This window comes from Manis pentadactyla, chromosome 4, assembly GCF_030020395.1.
Source record: "Manis pentadactyla isolate mManPen7 chromosome 4, mManPen7.hap1, whole genome shotgun sequence".
Lineage (NCBI taxonomy): Eukaryota > Metazoa > Chordata > Mammalia > Pholidota > Manidae > Manis > Manis pentadactyla.
In genome coordinates, this window is record NC_080022.1 from 182381845 (window position 1) to 182397259 (window position 15415).

The following is a 15415-nucleotide window of genomic DNA, read 5'->3' on the forward strand; positions in this document are numbered from 1 at the left end:
AAGGGGCTCTTCCTGTTTAACAAGCAAAAACCTCCTAGGGTTTCTTGTTAAAGCACCTTGGGGTGAGCGGGGAGGTAGGGGGGAGCTTATTAAAATGCATACTCTAATTCGGGAGGTCTGGGGTGTGGCCTGAGAATCTGCATTTGTAAGCAAGTCCCACAGGATGCTGATACTGCTAATCAAGGACCCGCTTTTCATGGCTGTCATTCCATAGGTGAGGAGAATGAAGCGCAGAGGTTTCTACCACCAGCCTCAGGTCACCAGGCCAGACTGCATGCTCCCCACGGAAGTATTAGGTTTAAACCAGCACGGGAAATCAGGGCAGCCCTACTCAGCTACAGAAGGCTGGTTCTGCAGCAGTCACTCCACAGCCACCCAGGAAATGGGCCGCTGCGTTGGAATCAACCACAGAGCTTGTAAAATGCAGATGCCTAGGCTTCCTTACTGGAGACTGACTCAAAGGATGCCCCCTGGGGCTCTGCAGATGGTGTTTTTAAAAGAATTCCATGGGTGATTTTTGATGCACAGCTGGGTTTGGGGTTATTCATCTAGACTACATGGGGAGGCAGTGGCCCCAAGAAGGTAAGACTCAAAATTATCAGCTAGATGGTATTTCTTAAAGGGTTTCTACATTCCAGGCATTGTTCCGATTTAAGTCAATATTAAATGATGGACACGTTACCACAGCTCTATCTGGTAATACAATGATCCTTCCCATTTTTCAGAGGGCAAACCTGAGGCACAGAGCAGCTATATAACAAAGCAAAAGTCACACCCGTCGGAAGTGGCTGAACTGGGATCAGAACCTAGGTATTTAGCTCAAATCCACATTGAAATCACTATGTTCTATTCCTCTTATCTACAGGGAAGATTGGCTCCTTGGAAAATCCCTAAGGTAAACTGACCAACTGGAGGGATGTTCTCCAAGCAGAAGCCACACATCATTCATTCCTCAGGAGAAAAATGGTAGGAGAATATCTGAGTCAAATTTGGGAAATATTGGGTTAAAGCAAGTTAAACGGGTTTCTTCCTGCAGAATTTCTCAGAGACCTCCCCAGCAAACACACAGGCAGTGATTTTGGTGTGTGTGGTGAGGAGTGGAGCGGGGGTCATTCTGCAACACTCTCCAAACGTACTGATTACAGAATCCTTTTGTCCAAAGGCATCTCAAAGCATGAGGAGGATGCCAGGAGAACTCCCGTTGAGAATCACTGGCTCAGAACAGTGCTTCTCAAACTTGAACGTAAACATGAATCTCCTGGGCATTTTGTTTTAAAATTCAGGTTCTGATTTAGTAGGTCTGGGGTGGGGCCTGAGAGTCTGCATTTCTAGCAAGCTCCTCAGCAATGCTGATGCTGAATCGCACTTGGCCTGGGGAAGCCCTGGGACACAACGCTGGCTGGCTCTGCTCAAGTCTGCCCCCCACAGACAAGGCCACTTGCGGCTCATCACCCTCAGGAGAACGGCCCTTACGGAGATTTCCAGGGGGTCCAGCCTCTGCTTAACTCCCCAAACCTGGAAGTATTCCACACACTGCATGTTTCATACAGCCCCAGGGTCTATACCCCACCCCTTCTCTCTGCCTTTCTACACGCCCCGCCCCTGTCCCTGCCCGGAAGCCCTCATTCTTGCAGGTGGCGTCCACCCAGCGGGCCGCGGCGCTCCCCAACTGCCCGAGCTTGCTGGGGATCCGAGGCAGGAAGGGAGAGGAGGTGAAAAGAGGATAAGCCAAGAGCAAGGAGGCCCCGTGAGGTCTTGTGACCGACTGGGCCTCCTGATGCCGCCGAGCTGGCAGTGCGAGCGCGCAGTGCTGAAATACTTGGCCCGTCTCCGAAGCAGACACCCAATCCAAACAGGCCCTCGTGTGTCTCCGAACAGACTGTGTAAATAAGGGGCTGGGGGAGGGAGGAAAAAAAAAAACCCAACTGGCCACAGATCCCGCTTTCAAACACGTTGAAACAAAATAATCCCTCTCTCTCTCCCTCCCTCCCCCCTGCTCGCTCTTTCTTTAAAATTTCCACTGGTGCTGGGGCCTCAGTGGAGCCTGCAGCCTACCTGTCCTGCATAGGAATGAAGCCTGGAGGAGTTACACGATACGCCGGCGCTGCAGGCCCAGCCGCTGAAGCTACTGCGCTGAGTCCAGGAGACAGAGACAAGGCTGTTCTCAGAGCTCCGCCGAGAGGGACCTGGGAAAGGGCAGGCAAGATGGACAGGGGAGCATGCTGCCTGGGGCATCATCCAGTTAACCCGGCTCTTGGGAGGGCAGCCCTGTCTCCTAGCTGTAAGAATCACCCCCACATTCAAACAGCATCTGACTCCACAGAACAGAGCTGGACATACAAAGCCCATCGGCAGGAACGCATCCTGGGCGACCTCCCTCCAGGGTGGCTCTAAGCTCCGCATGTGTACAGATGAGGGGGCACCTTGCTTGTGGTTCCTTGCTGGTTTTGTGTATTCGGTTTTGCCCTTTCTGATGGTGGGGTGCGGCGCGGGGGACTGGGTGCCTGAGTCATTTAGCAGATGAGAACCCAGCACCCACCCTCGGCAAGTTGCAACAATTGAGTCGTCTTTCCCCGTCCTTGCCAACGGCTCTTACTCAATCTTGGATCCAGAGGGCACTGGGGAGGGAGGCCAGGAGGGGAATCCAGACAGTCCTCTGCCTCTGACATCGGGCCCAGCTGTTAGAACTGCACTGTGGCTATGCGACCCAGAAGGGAAGTTAGGACCAGCTCTTTGAGGTGGGTGGAGGGCGATTTGAACTGCAGAGCCCTTAGAGACGCCGCAAAAGTGACCTGGACGTTGTAGGAGGAAAGAGGCAGGGTGGCCCCCCTGGCTCAGACACCCACTGTTTCCCTCCTCGCTCCTGTCCTCAGAAATAGAGCTGAGACCCTCTCTTTATAGGGGCTAGCCCCCTGTGGGCATCTCACAGTGATTATTTACATTTGTCGTTCCTAAGAAGAGACCAGACTCAGCCGCTGAGCCCCCATAGCCCGCGGCTCGGCAGGAAGAGAAGTCTAGGTTCTAAGTCCAAGAATATCATCAAATCCTTATGAAGCATCCGTTGTTATAACGTAATTTAAAAACGCTGGTTTGAAGAGCCTGTCTGAGATTATCCAGGTCTGTGGGCAGAGCCAGTGCCACACCCACTGTGGGGTTCATGCTTCCTTTTCAACATAAAAAAAAAAATCCCTTACACATTCATCTCCATTTACCATGCAGTGTCCGCTCGGGACGCCGCCACCGACTCAGCACTACACACTAGAGGAGAGCCCAGAAGAAGCAGACGAGATGAGCCCAGCTTTTAAGCAACATACTTACTCCTTTGCTGGGGGAGCTCAACTTACCCACCAGAGTTTAATGGCTTTTATCTCTTCAGAGAAACACCTGAAACGCCATGAGTCAATGAGCTCTCCCGCATTGAGGGGTCATTTTGCATCACGCATCATGCTGCAGACCTTCTAGGCAGGGGTTGACCCCCCACAACCACCTTGTGTGGTGGAAACCATTAGTACTATCCCACTGCACAGATGAGCACCTGGAGGCTTCCAGAACACACAGTGTACAGGGCCACACCACCAACCAGCGACAGTATGCCAGCTGTGAGTGCGCATCTCTCACTACAGTCACTCACTTTCTGCTTGAAAGTCATTTTATTCACCTTCTTTCCCTAATGGACAGAGCTCCCAAAGGCCAGGCACCAGGTCTTATTTACTTCAAAATTGCCCTTGACCTCTGGCTTCCCACCATGGAAACACTAGACCCTTAGACAACGTTTACTGAATAAATGGACACAAAACTTGAAAGAGGGAAAAGGCAACCCTACCCCTTTAATTCAGGCACATATTGAGCTTGTACTAGTGTCTCTCATTCTGCTGGACATGGGGACCCAGCTAAGCTAAGACTTGTGACAAGGGTGATCCCAGAGTCACAGGAATGAACTTGTACCTCCACAAATCCACAAGGAGCACTTCTGGACTCCCTGGCACTGGGAATACGACTGAAGCACAGTCCCTGCCACAGAGGTGTTTAGCACGTGGAAAATGGATCCCTGAGAAAGAGAAGAAAGTGGATCAGAAAGCTCTAATTTCCTAAATAAAGGAAGAGGTTGCTGAGGTCTCCAGAAATCAAACCAGAGGTAAGCTGGCTCAGTAAGTCCTTCTTCGTATAAAATTCCCCCTTCCTGCCATTTCTTCTTACTCTGTATCTAAGTAGAGGTGAACATAAAGTGAGGACAACAGATGCCCCCACACACCCATGGGAATAAACTTTTAAAAGGTGACAACATCAAACACTGATGAGGAGTGAAGCAACAGGAATGCTCATACATCATTAGAGGCAAGGTGGACGGGTGCAGGTGTTTGGGAAAAGGTCTGGCAGTCTCTTATAAAACTAAACAGATACCTACCTACTCTATGACCCACTAAGAGTGATTTCACTCTTAGTCATTAATCCAAGAGAAATGAAAATGTGTGTCCACAAGAAGTTTTGTTCTAGAATGTTAATGTCAGCTTTATCCAAGCCAGCCAAAAACTGGACACAGGGCAGGCACTCATCACAAGGAGAATGAATAAACTGTGGGCGAGTCATCCAGAAGCACTGAGCAGTAAAAAGGCACAAACCTCTGATCTATGCAATCATGTGGAAAAATCTCAAAAACACAGGACTAAAAGGGGGTTACACTGAGTAATACACCCCACATGATTCCATTTAATACGAAGTTCCTGCTAGAATGGGAGAACATAATCTAGAAAGAAAAAAATCAGAAGAGTAGTTGCCCCTTGCAGTTTGAAGGTGAGGGTGGGCTGGCAAAGGCCACATGGGAACTTGCTGCCATGCTGGTAGCTTCTGTACACATGGGACGCTTCATATTTGTGCAGAACGGTGAGTGCAAACTATACCCTAAAACAGGATACCTGCAACCAAATACTGAATTCTAGCAAATGCTATGCATGCTGTGGTATTTGCAGGGCGAGTATTGTCTGCAACTGATTTTGAATGGAGCAAGGAAAATGGGACAGGGAGACACCCCGAGTCTGGTGGGAGGTGATAAAGCAGGTCCAGCAAAAGGCAAGTATGCCATCCACACGGTGTGTATGTGGGTGTGCACTGTAAAATTCTTTCAACTTTTACATATATTTGTAAATTTCCACAATAAACTATTGGAGGGGGTAGAAAATGAAAGGACATCCCAAACGGCTTCGTGTGAAAAGAACATCGCCCTGATGAGATTCCAGAGCTGCTGGCACAAACCCAGGGGACACAGATTTAGGAAGCTGGTGATAGAGGGGAGGGAGAGGAGGCCTTCAAGGCACTCAGGGCTAGACTCAGAACCCCCAACGTAGAGATCCACTTCAGGGCCTGGGTCTGCATTCAGTTACTCTGCGCAAGATACAATTCCTGTTCCTCAGGATTAAGGACCTGTTGGACTTGAAATACCTCCCCTGAAATAGCATTTTGATGAGTTAGGTGTAAATGAATCAGAAACAAATGGATTAAGTTTCTGGGCACACATGCAGGATTGAAGAAAAATAAAGGAAATGAAAGGGAGAAGGGGACAGCGTGGGGTGGGAAAGGATCTCTGCTTCAAACTGTGCACACAACCATGCCTCGGAAAAATACTCGACTGACTTGCTGATCTCCGTCCCATCCACCAAGGGCTTCTGGGGTCCAGGTCTTTAAGATATTCAAATGACTGAAAATATTTCTCCTCCTGGAAAGCAGAGGGGAAGGGAAATGCTCTGAAGCCCTCCTAGCTATTTTTTTAATTTTTTTTTTTTCCAAAAGAAAGGCAGTGTATTTTTATCCAATATTTTAAAAACCCTTTTTTTTTTTTAATGGTATGTACAAAAAGTCTTTAAGCCTCCGATGCTGGTTCAGGATGTTTTTTGATTAGTGGTCTGGAGCATGAGTGAAGATGGTGCCTCCTCTTGCCAAATGTTCTGGATTTGCAGAATATGAGACCCAGGAAGTCTAAGAGGCCATTATGCTGTTGTGAAGGACTGGGAGGCCGAGACAGGCTCTGGAGACCTTTCTCGAGAGGTGAGCAGGAGCCTGGCTGAGATCAGAAGGCAGGTGGCATGGTTTCCAGACCCATGCTCAGTGACATGATACTCCACAAGAAAGCATCAGGCTCCGACTCTGAGTTGGCAATCACAGGGCACCCTGTTTATGGAAATGTCTCTTAGCAGTCACCACCAGCGCTGATGACAATTGGCTATCTCTTCAGGGACACATGGAGACCTCTTAAATACTTAGAGGAAAGGTAAGGTGAGGACATGTGAAGTCAATGCACCTTTATGAGGGAATCTGGGCTGAGAGGGAAAAAAATCACACCAAGAAGGATTTTTTTCAACAGGCCTAATTTAGACACAACATATACAGACACAACCCACAAAGATTATTTGGGCACCAGGGCATGGGATGGGGCAATGGGGATGGAAATAGGTTGATCATGATCCTCAAATACTGTTTGAGTAGCCGTTCATAAATTTTTCTTAAGGGAATTAACAAGTAAATATAATTCATGCTCTCCTCTATCATACAAATGATAATGATTGGCATGTAAGCCTTCAGAAAAGATGTGTTCGGGGTAAGATGCGTACATCAAACACCAGAACCTGTTGGGAACTGAATTCACCAGATTCTTCTCCTAGATTTTTAGTAACGTTGTGTTGCCTTAGTCTACAGTGGCCTTATGACATTTTTTTAATGAGCCACAGAGAAAGTAAGTAACTACTGTTCAAGGCCACATAGCTGGTTAGCGATAGATTCAAACCCATGTCTCTCCAATCCCAAGTCTATGCCCTTGATCATAGCCTGTCTTGTCTGCCCAAGAATGAACTCAAACCCTGAAGGATCCATGAAGTCTAATGGAGAGAGTGCCTATAATATCAGAACAATGACAACAAAATTATATTTGTATACTACATTCTTCCCCCAGAAGGAATGAACTTTGTTTTTTTTCTTAAGAAAATAATTCTCATTGGAAACTAGAAAATTAAGATCACCTTTAATTGCAGACTCAAGAGATAAACCTGTTAATCTTGCTTAAAATCCTTCCAAAAACATGTTTATATGCTTTCTCTTTTTTAAACTTACCATGGAATAATATTAGACTTATAGAAAAGTTGCAAAGACAATACAGAGTTCCCGTGTGTCTTTCACTAAGGAAGAATAAAATGTCCTGGACATTATACATCACCATGGCACACTTGTCAAAACTAAAAAATTAACCTTGGTACATTACTATCTACTGCAGATTTTATTCAGAATATCCCAGTTTTTCTACCAATGCCTTTTTTCTGTTTCAGGATCCATACTGGGATCATTGTACTGTATTCATATAGTAAAAACATACCGTTTTTACTCAACAACACATCACGAGCCTAGTTCCAAATCACAAATGGAAATCTATAGTATCATTTTCAACAGCCTCCTAGAATCCCACTCTATGGATGTGTGATATTCTCCACCTGAAGAGCACCTCCACTGCTTTCATTTTTCACTGGTTCATACATGCAAGCTGGGCAAACTGACCTATGCTGTGCGCACCTGTCCAGGGATATCCTCAGGATAAATTTCTGAAATGCAGTGACATTTTGCCACACTTCCCTCCAGAAAACCTGAACCCATCTACCTTATCACCAACAGATTAGTAACTTTAACTTAGATTCATTTTGGACAATAAAGGACTTATTTGGAATACTAGTTCTCATACCCTAGAGAGAAAACCATGGGTCAGAAAGAGTTAATAGACTTTCAGGATAGCCATTTTCCCCCCTCATTTCAAAGAGCCACCAGAAATTAAGCCATCATTCTCTTCAGCTGGAGTTCTCCCTACTCTCCTCTCCAGTTCCACAGACAGAGAGATCCTCGGGTCTTTTGCATTTCAACCATGGAATTACTTTCAGGGTGCAGGGGCAACCCCCACCAAGTTTAATTTCCTTCTCCTCTCTGTAGCGTCTACTGAAACTCCCTTAAGGAAAAGCTCTGAGCAGGCTTCTGCAGTAATGCACAAAGCACGAAGGACAAAAGGATTTGATAGTCAGCAAAGTTACACGCCTTTTATTTATTTTTTTATGGTCAAAGTAAGAGGGGGAGGGTAGAGATTACCAGACCGCTTGCATATCTAGAAATGGCTCACTTTGAGCTTGAACCAGGAACCTGCCCAGCATGCTAACTACGGCTCGGCTCGGGTCTCCCTTCCAAAAGAAGCCCATATTTTATTTCCAGTCTCCTCTTCTTCCGTGCAAAACACTGTCCCCATGCTTACTTAGCCCTGTAAAATGCTATGTATTTGAAATGACTAGGACAAAAAAGGTGGCAGGAAAAGTTTAGAGAACTGGAGCCCGACCCCATGCTGGGGAATTCTTAAGTGCCATCCTGGCTTGCGAAAAAGAAAAAAAGAAAGAAAGAAAAAGAAAAAACAAGCTACTGGTCAGAGGGAATGCTCTTCCATGCCAAACTCAGCTTGAATTAATGCACAACACAACCTCTTAAAGGGGGAAACACTGCTTTAAACTAAGAGACTCTTTTCTACACGCAACTGATTAAAAACAACAGGAAGTTGAGAATATTCTGGGAGGAAAAGGGCTGCAACATGAGATACTTTCTTCACCCCAAATGTTTGCAATCTTGTCTCTGGTCAAGGCCACGCCTTCAGGTCAGGAAGGACTGAGTCTGAGCGAAGGATGCAAGCTCCATTTTCCCAAGAAGAAAAATGCCCATGATCTCAGGCTTATTATCTTCGTGGGGCCTCTGGGACCCGGGTGAGTGGCTGGTAGAACCGATTTCATTTTTGAATTCTGCCCAGAAACCACAGGAGGATCTGCCCAGGGACAGAAAAACCTAACTGGTTACAGGAATGCAGAATCTGCCCAGAGGGCATTCACGTTCCCCTTTCCTACATTGTCTTCTAGGCAATAGGGAAGAGAGGACTTCAGTCAAGGGGTTACATACAGCAACTGATTGAGAGGAAGGAAAAAAAATAGGCTTTAAAACCAAGAGGACACTTTCTCTCGTTAGCAGAAAAATTACTACAGTAATTCCACAGGAGCAAGCGACCGCACAGTGAAACTACAGCCTCAGAAACCAAAGCACCAGCCTTCCAGCCTGTCTCCCAGGGTGAAGCCAGCACATTCCTAATAGAGCCTCTTCAGGCCAGTGTGGAGATCTTTGATATTTAGGTGGCAGAAATCAGTCTTAATTTAAAACCCAAACAACAGCAAGACCTTAGGATTCCAATTCTGTGAGTGGACATACGTGTGTTCTATCATGAAGTGGAGCTGGCAAGAAGTGACCACACTTATGTGAGGCTTCACTGAAGCCGCGAGCTGTAAGCAATACTCCCTCGGCGCTGTGGGGTTTTGTTGTGTTTTAATTGTGTATAGTTATACAAGCTCCATAAGCACAAACCGTGAAAGAGGAGGATCTATGCATAGACCTTCGTACTGTAAATAAAACATGCTATTGGAATCAAATTAGACTTGCAGCAAATTAAGCCTGACATATAGGAATAACCAGTGTGCTATTGCACACACAGAACTCTGGCATGACACACAGACCGCTTAAAGCGGTGACTCAAAGACACCTGTGGGGGCAGCGGGTGGGAGGGAGGAGGGAACGAGGGAAAGCAGGCAACTCCCCATAAGCTCCTCTAAGGGTTGGATGACAGAGACTTCAGCCAGGACGCAAACTCAGGCAGCCTGGATCCAGAATGCCACCCCACGCTGTGTTGCAGGAAAAACAAAACCACATGAGTCCTTCTCCCAGGGCTTTTGATTCCAGCCAAGGTAGGCTGGATGCTGAGGGCCCCAGATTTGGCTTGGAAGGAAGGGGACTGAAGACTTCAGATGCCCTCTTCCCATGTGTCCCCAGGTCAGAGAACTCAGGAGGTGCCGAGCAAGGACAGCCGAGCCCACCTCCTTGAGAGACCGTCAAAGCTTTGTTGCCCTCACGGCACCTGTAATCCCTCCAATTCTGTATTTACGTGCATGTGAAGCAAGTGCCTGTATGAACTCCAGGGTGCTGTCAGCCCCTCCGAACCTGATCTGGTTGCTCCATCCTGCATACCTGGTAGCTGGGATCACCGAAGTGCATGGGGTTACACATATGAACACAGATGGGCTTCCAGAAAGCCAATCCCTTCTCCCTTCAGCTGCTCTCAGGCTTCCCTGCTGCATGGATCTGAGGCAGGCAACACATTTCCCATATCCTAGAGAAGACAGACCAGAGGGCACCTCAGGAGAGAAATACAGGGGCGGTCAAAACCCATACAGTAACCTGAGCACCCAGGGCTCCATCCTGCCAGGCATGGAGGAGCAAGGAGCAACCGGAGTGGGTGGGCACCTGAAACACAGGCTGATTCAGTTGGTCCTGCCCCCTCCGTCCCCCCAGAAGACAAGAGGAGTCATTTAACTACTGGGTTCCTCTTACCCACTCTCCATACTGTGCCTACCTAGAGGTGGACAGTCAGAGGAGGCAGATGGGAAAGTCATGGCCTCACTAAACTGGATACCCAAACCTCCGGGCCACGGTGAAGAGATGGTGTGAGCTGGTCGGAAGCTGGTGAGTGCATGGCTAAGCTCTTGTGCCAGCCTCTCCAGAGGGACCTGAACTTGGCCACCCATGTTCAGAGAGCCTTATTCTACATGTGCCTGACCCAGGCAGGGGCTACAGTTACCAGCTGGTGAAAGGTTGACTGAAGGAGCTTTGGGGTCATTCATTCACTGACACATCCAACAATCAAAGAGCCTGCCCTGTGCCGGATATTGGAGTCGCAATGGGGAACAAACCCAGCCACCTCCCGGGGTCCAGCAGAAGGCACCGACCGTAATCAGGCACAGTAATGAATCTATGGCTGCAAATCGAGATGAGCCCCCTGAAGGCTGGGAACCCAGCTGTATGAGGCCAGCTAACAAGTGAACTTGGCCCACAAGTGTAGAGACAGAACCTGAGGAAGAAACTGTCGATCTGCCCTTGACTTTGGGTGAGGCACTTAATCCTTCTAAGCCTTGCCTTCCTCAATGGGCCAAACTACATGTGGCTGATAGAAGGCTTCAGTGTAGAATGCATTTAAGGTCTTTGCTCAACGAAAGCTCTCAATTAATGTTACAGTTTTACTAGGAGGACCCCCTGGAATACAGGCGTCGTGCTGAAGCCCACAGAGCCGGCCCTTAGGGTGCCCCAAGCAAAGCCACAGAGACACCCCCTCACAGCTTCCCCAGCATACTTTCCCCGAATGTCAGAAGATTCTGATAGATTCTGACTCTTTGCATTCCCTCACCCAGCCCGACTCCGGCAAAACCCTCTAAGCACTCCTGTTAGTTCAGCCCTGGGTCTCTTTAAGCAGCAGCTGCCAGCCAACACGGTGGGGGATTCATTGTGACTCAGCCCTGGCTCCAAAGGAACTGGACGCGCTATCGCTCAGCCAGGACATGGCTGTGCGCCCATGAGCTGCTGCGAGGACACAAAGCTGTTCTCCAGGGCCTTCTAAAGCTCCCTCCCTTCGGTTTGACAGGCATATTGCAGTCCCAGCCACCATCCCTGTCCCAGGGGGGACATTCAGGGGCTGGGTGTGGTCTCTTGAGGGCTTGAAGGCAAGACAATCGCCTGCCTCGACCCCAGAAATCGGGCAACAGGCAGAAGGGGCAGAGTGCATTTGGGCCTCTTTTCCATGTCCCGTGTAGGGCAGCTTATCTGGAGTCCAGACAGAGTCCTGCTTGTTTTCTCCTCCCACAGGAGGCAGGACCAGGGAGGGAGCTGGCAAAGTGAGGGGATGAAGCCTAGTTCAAATCTGGTTGCCCCAGAAAGTTCAAGAGCCCCACTTCAATGGTAATTGGCGTATTTCCACTGGTTTCCAAGCAACGTGACTCAAAATCCAACACCGAGCCAGTGAACCGGACGGCCCTGGGGATCGCCGGGGCTCTTTCCCAGCACCCCAGCACAGGGGCTCAGACATAAAGGGCAAGAAGACACAGCCTCTGCCCTGAGCCCACAGCCCCAAGAAACTCCTTTTACAGCGGAAGAAAATGAGGCCCAGTCTCTTGAAGGCAAAACCAGGTCACCGAGCAGGGGTGTGGGGCTGAGGGGTAGCTTGCTGAGGGGCATGTCACATGCCCACCACCTCCACGCTCCCCACCCCACCCCTGTTCCATGGGCCCCTGGTATGGATGGTTTAGGGGCCTTCCAGATGAGTACCCTCAGGAAGCTGGGGGTAAGTCTGCCTAAACTCCTTCCTCTGACTTAAAATTCACCTCCTCTATCTAACTTAGCTCTCCCCTGGTTAGTATGATCCTAAAAATATTTGGGCAGAAACCTGGCAATTGTTACTCAACCCCCCACCCGACCGCCTCAAAAAATCCCCTTTACCTGTTTTTATCCATCCCCCTAGGACCACTTTCTAATGACTTCGGAAGCAATCCCATCTTAAAGGTTGTCCATCGAGGGCTGCCTCCCAGATACTCAGACCTGCATGTATATATAGAGTCACATGCCCCCAATCGGATTATCAGAGTATGTCAGGTAGGGAAACTTGCATTAAAAATGAAAATCCACTAAATTAGCTCTTAAAAAGGGTGGGCTTTACTGTACGTCAATTAGACCTCAATAAACCTAACTTTAGGAAGAATCAATGGGTTCATCCTTCCTAAAGAAAAAATATGCACAGGCACATCATATTAGGGAGCAAATAAAAAGAAAATTAGCATCTCTTTGCTTAAAGATATGTTTGTTTTTTTTTTAAGTTAAAGTAAAAAGCTCCTTCATTCAGGAAACAAAAGTGGGTTCGCTTCCAAAAGTCAAGCAAAGCAATGGACTTCTGGGATCCCAGGCTGGAAGGCCTGGCCCACTTCTGCCCTACTCTCCCAAAAGGCCAGAATGTGAGCCTCGAGGAGCGCACCCCTCTTTGCCCCACAAAGCACACACAGGCTGAAGCAAATGACTCACAGACGCGGCACCCCATGAAGAGGTTTCGCAAGTCACGGATCGCTCACAACAGCCAAAAACGGAGCCCAACATCTCACGCCCACCACACTCCCCACAGCCTGCTTCATGCGTTCACATAGTAGGTACTCAGCTGACTTTGTGGCACTGCCCTGAGTCTGTACCAGGCTGCAAACACAATGAAGCCGCTTTCCCCATAGCCCTGGAAGCAACTAGGTGCCCAGGAGCACATCTTAACTCGTTCACACTTTCTGGAACCTATTTGTGTCACACAAAATTAATGAGTTCCATGTCACCAACGTCCCAGGGGCCAGCCTACTGGAAATGGGAACACGAGAGAGTCAGAACCGCCTTGGAACGGGAGACATTCCAAAAATGGTGGAGGAGAAGAGAAAAACACACAAACAAAAAGAAATGGGGAACGTTTTGTTTGGTCGCTGACATGGATAGAAGGCTTTCTCCTTGTCACAGAACTGTGACCTGAGCTTGGAGCTTTTCAGAATCCGGAAAAACAGCAATTGCATCTAGTTTAACAATACCCTAAAGCCCTGTGCACTTTCTAGAAGTTGCCAGAACACTAGAATGGCAAAGGTTGATGGGGAAAGGGAGAGGAATTAAGTACTGCACTGATTTTTTTATCCCTGAGTTTATTAACAATAACCAATTACTTGCTATCCATGCCACAAATGCCCACAATGTGATCTGCGGTTATCCGTGCAGTCAACCGCCATGTGAGCATCACCACCCCAAAGGATGGGCAGGGTCATCCCTATTTTGCTGGTGGGAGAACCGAGGTCACGCAACCAGGGGATGGCAGCAAGAAGACTCAAATGCCCGGCTGCTCTGAAGTCCATGGCCTAACATGGTGATACTGGCTCTCTGATGAGAAGGCTGGGCTCTTCTACACAGTGCACTGAGCCCCGGTGTCCCAAGAGGAACTGGTCCCAGGACTTGTCAGATTTCTGATCCAGAGGATGGAAGGATAGTAGCACTTGGCCCGATCATGGGGGTGGAGGGCTGCTCAGGGAGGGAGCATACAGCCTTCCCCAGACCCCAGCAGCTCCAGGCTCTGAAGCCCACCTGTCTGGGCCCAGCCTGGAGGTGCGGAAGGGCCTGGTGGCTTCAGTGAAATGCAAAATGACCTCCCCAAGTAGGCAGGGGAAGCCGCCAGGTCGTAGGCCCCTGGACGGAGAGCTCGGAGGCCCAAGCCTGCTGGGAACTATTAAGACTACCCCAGAGGTCCCCAGCAATGTCCCAGTGTCCCTTGGAAGAGCCCCCACTCTGAGCAGAAGACAAAAGTGAATCTGCAGAACCCCGAAAGCATTATGCTAAGTGGAGGAAGCCAGACACGGAAGGCCACAGACCCTGTCACTCTGTTTATATGAAATGTCCAGAATAGGCAAATCCTTAGAGACAGAAAGTAGATTAGTAGTTGCCAGGGGCCCTGGAGAGACAGGGGCGGAGGGTGGTGGTGGAAAATGACTACCTAATGGGTACAGGGTTTTCTTTTGGGGTGAAAAAATGTCCTGCAACTAGATAGTGGTGACGGTTGCCCAACACTGAGAATGTACTTCACGCCGCCGACTTGTACACTTTAAAATGCTTACGGTGGTAAATTTTATGTTATATGTATTTTACCATAATTTGGGGGGAAAGACAGTGAATCTTCAAAGAATCCTTGAACTTAATCAAGCATGAGACCAAACCATGGAGCCGGGTCTGAGCCTCCAGGAAGTTTAGAACTGGATGTTCCCCTAAGACCCTCAAATTTAAAAACTCAGTGTTTAAAGAGAGGGTGGAGTGGGCAGAGAGGGCGTGCAAGGCAGCCAGGCAGCCAGAGCGCCGGCTCCTCTGAGGTGACCTGGGGACCAGCAGGCAGGGCTGCCTCCCCCACAGCCACCCCGCAGGCCCCAGCAGCTCCAGACCCTGCAGCCCCCGGCCTCCGCCCACCTGGCAGGCTTCGCGGTTACTTTCTTGGGGCTGGGAGCCCGGTGTCCTTGGTCTGCATCACAGAGTCAACAACAATTTATCTGCGCTGGGCAAACAAGGCAGTCAGTAAGTGGCGGAACTCTGACAATATTTAATGACTCAGGGGGCGGGGAAGCTTTGTAGGATGTTGGAGGGCAGGCGAGGGAAGGAACCAGAGAGCAGGCAGAAAACTCCAGGGGAAATTCCGTGGGGGGGAAGATAAAAGGGGCTGTAAAGCAATTTTGACAGGTTAACAGACAGGTAATATTCCAACGGTGTTTACTTAACCAGGCTAGCGCTCCATGCAACACCGATTAAGCCCAGGCACAAGAACCTCGGCTGCTAAGGGTTTCACAGAAACAAAGATCTAGTCAGAGAAACCGAATAACAGCCAGTCAGATGCTGGCAGCCGGGCCTGCTTCTCCCCCAGCTCGGAAGCCACCCGGAGATGCTTCCTGGAGACCGATTTGGAGAGATAACTTCCAGCGGCATGCGATGCGGAGGC

General features: G+C 48.9%; 1 long non-coding RNA gene across 1 annotated transcript in view; it reads right to left on the reverse strand.

The window, feature by feature from the left end:
- Positions 1-15415, reverse strand: part of LOC118919846 (uncharacterized) — a 143123-nt gene that overhangs the window by 74165 nt on the left and 53543 nt on the right. The window lies entirely within an intron of this gene.